Genomic DNA, 4,683 nt, shown 5'->3' on the forward strand with positions numbered 1-4,683 from the left:
TTCTTTCTTCTTTCTTTCTTTTTCTTTCTTTCTCTTTCTTTCTTTCTTCTTTCTCTTTTTTTCACAACTTTTTTTTTTTTTTTTACAACTCTTCCTAATGATCCATTCCACTCACATTATTTCTTGGAAGCCATCAAGAGTCTATATTTGGCCTTGTTACTAATACCCAAAACAACCACCACTGAGACAGTAATCTCTAGGTGTAATGGAAGATGTATAAGTGCTTGAAGATCTGATGGCCATTTTATAAAAATAAAAGAAGAAATGGCAATGAAAGGATGTACTCACTGATGTCTTCACCTCCTCTGAGAGCAACATGAGGAAGCACACTGGAGCTGACCTCAGTTTTCAAACCAGATATACATTCCTATAGCTGAGTCGTTTGAAGTTTGCCATGTGGTTTAGTGTGAGGTATAAGATGTCAAATAAAGCATAGTATAAGATATCAGTGTCCTTTTGGACAAAGCAACTTCTGAATTTTCAGCAGGGGCAAAATTACATTCATAAGAGTAGAAAACACCCACTGCCACGAACAAGTCCCTTCTTGTATTTAGATCAAGTCTTTTAAAATATTTCAAGATTAAAATAGACCATGCAAACAATACCTATAATCAAATTTTCTTCTCTAATACCTGTCACTCCCTAGACATAAATTAACCTCCTGAGGGAATGCATTCAAGGTTTTTACTTTATTGGGTTACTGTTGACCCACCGTAAGAAGCGCAGTACGTGCAGCCATCATATAGTTGACTAAATCTAAATTTTGGTAATGAGAATAAAAACTTTATCACTGTATTTGACTATTAAATCAGAATCCAAGGAGAACTCCCGAGAGTTGGAGGTTAAAGGCAAATTAACATGGTGGTCACTGTAGTAGCACTAGAGTTTATAGAATAGCAATGATACCATATCCTTTTGTGCACTTCTAAAATTCTGGAATTACAGATTTTCAGTAATGAAAAGCTTGAAGCAAAATGCAAAATAAATAAATAAATAGATGGAGAAAGAAAATTAAACCACATAAACTTTGATGCTGTGAATCCCACCAGCTGAATGACTTTAGGCAAATTCTTCTTTATCTTTTTATAAATGATTTCAAAAATTATTTTAATTTATTTTAGTTTTTATTTTAATTTATTTTTATTTTATACAGTGTTATATTAATTTCAGGTGTACAGTATAGTGATTCAACAATTTCATACATAATCCAGTACTCATCACGACACATGCACTCCTTAATCCCCATCCCCTATTTCACCCATCCCCCCACTCACCTCCCCTCTGGTAACCATAATTTGTTCTCTATAGTTAAGAGTTTGTTTCTTGGTTTCTCTCTCCCTCTTTCTTTCCTTTGCTTTGTTTCTTATATTCCACATATTAGTGAAATCATATGCTATTTATCTTTCTCTGACTTATTTCACTTAACATTATACTCGTTAGCACCATCCATGTAGTAGCAAATGGCACAATTTCATTCCTTTTATGGCAGAATAATATTTGATTGTATATATATACCACCTCTTCTTTATCCATTCATCTATTGATGGAAAGACACTTGGGCTGCTATTGTAAATAATGTTGCTATAAACATAAGGGTGTATGTATCATTTTGAATTAGTATTTTTGTATTTTTGGGGTAAATACCAGTCAGGTGATTGCTGGATCATAGGGGTCGTTCTATTTTTACAGTGCAGGAGGGTTCCTTTTTCTCCACATCTTTGCCAACACTTGTTTCTTGTGCTTTTGATTTTAGCCATTGTGACAGGTATGAAGTGCTATCTCACTACAGTTTTGATTTTCATTTCCCTGATGATGAGTAATATTGAGCATCTTTGCATGTGTCTGTTGGCCATCTGGATGTCTTCTTTGGAGAAATGTCTGTTCATGTCTTCTGCCCATTTTTAAATTGGATTATTTGGGGTTTTTTGGTGTTGAGTTGTATCATTTCTTTATGTATTTTGGATAGTAACCCTGTATCAGATAGGTCATTTGCAAATATCTTCTCCCATTCAGTAGCTTGCCTTTTAATCTTGTTGGTTGTTTCTTTTGCTGTGCAGGAGCATTTTATTTTGATGTAATCCCTATAACTTATTTTTGCTTTTATTTCCCTTGGACTTTAGGCAAATTCTTGATTTCTTTAAGCCTCTGCTTTCTCACCTTGAAAATGGGCTACAATCTATCAATTACTCATATTATGAGTGTCGAATTAACCAACATATGTAAAGTACCTAAAACAAGCTCTTGTATGTAAAAGGAAGTCAACAACTTTAGTTTCTTTTCCCCTTACTTTATAGATGATTAAGTAAAAGCCCATGCAGTGTCAGAGAATTGCCCAGAGTCGATCATCTAGTGAATGAATGGTAGAACTAAGGCAGATTTTTAGGTCCTTAACCTTAATCTAGTACCCCTTTAATATTGTGCAAATTATTGCCATCAACTTTTTCTTGACTTTTTATTTTCATCAAGTTAAATTTCATTTGTTACACTGTGAGGCTGAAAATGGGACTGACTCAATTCAAGTTGTGACTGCATAAGAATAAATGTCACTAATAGAGGGAACTGTTATGGACTCTAAATTCAGAATTTTGATTCCTAATCATGAGTTTGGGGATTGGGGTGCCAATGGCCATTTAGATCCCTTCCATGATGTTCATGACATATCAGGGAGACTTCTTCTCACCCTCACCAGATGTTAGTGGGTCACAAGTGTGGAGAATTACTCTTTTATGGCGTAACAGGATCACCTAGCACTAGGAATCTCTCCAGAAATTCTCTTGGCATTCTTTGAGGACTTATCTCAGAGAGCTTTCAGTCAAGGATGCCAAACAGTCTCCCCCTTTATCACTAGCTGCTACATGGCTAGTCTGGGTCAATGCAGCACAGTGGGTAAGGACACAGGATTGGGGTTAGCTGCCTGGGTTCAAAGCCAATTCCACCATTTAATTGTTAGGTGGCTTGGGCAAGTTACTTAACTTCTCTGCACTTTGGTTTCTCCACTATGTAAGCTTAATCCCTGTGTATAAAGTTTTCAGAAGAGTGGTTGGAACACAGTAAGTGCGATGTGTTTGCTGTTACTAATATTATCAGGCTCCCTCCAATGTGTAGGTCTCTCCTGACTTTATAATCTCCAATACCAAAATATTTGTACCTTTCTTCTCTGTTGACTGGCATTTTACAATGCTTAATAGATGTTTTCTCCATGAGGTACTGCAACTAGCAATTTAAATTCAATGCCTCCAGATTTGTAGAACATGTTAATTACATCTTCAATTATTTTTGAAAGAAGGAGGGCATAAGCAAACAGACAAATCCATTCTTTCATATCAGTCCTAATAATTTGATATTAGAGTGTACATACTTTGGGCAAATGAGTCTAAAACAAAGTGCCAAGATCTTCACCCATGCAATATATATACCGGTATAATTTTATTTTTTCAAACTAGAAACTCAATTTAAGTTAATTAGCTGTTATGAACAATAGTACAGCATAGGCTCTGGGGTCAGACGGCCTGGGTCTGAATCCCAATTCCATCACTCACTATCTGTTTGACTTGGGGAAATTTTATTAACCTCTTACCTCTGTTTCCTTATCTATAAAAGGTGGATAATAATTATACCTAATGGCAGGATTGATACAAGGATTAAATGGGTTATTATAAAGCACTTAGCACAGACTCTGGTACATTGGAGTGCTATATACCCATTTGTTTAATTATATAAATAAAAGTTAAGTGTCATTAGAATGGCACAGTTTGGCTAGCATGGAATAGAATGATTCCAATGTGAGACTTTACCATATAATTCTCACAGGGCTTTCTCCTACAGCATCCATCAAGACCAAAAGAGACTTTACCCATTCACTGAAATCACTGAATAAGTCCTTCTTGTGACTTTGTAGGAATGGCTCTGGACCCAGTCCTCTTATATATCTGAGAAAGTCTTCTCTGGTCCTAGAATAAGCACATTACCTGGCCCAAACTTAAAAGAACACACTGGGCTTGCGTGATGAATGTAACAGTGATAGCCCATATTTCTCTTCCTCCTGACCTCATCTGATCAAACAAAACAATAAGTCGCTATAAATTACCCAAGAAACATCCCAGGGAATAGCAACACGAGACCATACTTGTGTTTGAGAATTTTGCCTGATATTGTGCATATTTTAAATACACTGATTTCTTGAAAACAACGCAACGTTTGGAAATCACATGGATGTCTCAAAGACATCTGGATGTTTCAAACACCACCTGCCCAAACCAAACTCAATGACTTCCCTTCCCTTCACACTACACTGGCTCCTTCTGAGTACTCTGTTCCTTTACCCAAACTAGAAAAGGTGGAGTTGTGTGCAATATCTCACACTTTCTCCTTACCCCTGCAGTCCCTAATCATGCACAGAATCCTAATAATCATGCTTCTAAGATGTCCTGTAATAGTCCTTCTCTCCGATAGCCACTATTCTGATCATACCTTCCATTGTTCATAAACTAGAAAGTGATACATTCTTACTTGCCTGGTTGGGTGGCCAAAAATGGATTGGCGGAGGTTAAAGTTACAAAACAGAAATAGCTGCTTTAAAGAATTAGGCAAATAAACTTGATGGAATAATAGAGGACCTATGAAATGAGTAAAAGGTATAAATTAGTACAGAACATGAAATGGGTCAGATTCTGATTAAAGTGA

Source organism: Callorhinus ursinus, unplaced genomic scaffold, assembly GCF_003265705.2.
Source record: "Callorhinus ursinus isolate GAN/ISIS: 27379988/994484 unplaced genomic scaffold, GSC_fseal_2.0 scaffold14, whole genome shotgun sequence".
In the NCBI taxonomy this organism is placed as follows: domain Eukaryota; kingdom Metazoa; phylum Chordata; class Mammalia; order Carnivora; family Otariidae; genus Callorhinus; species Callorhinus ursinus.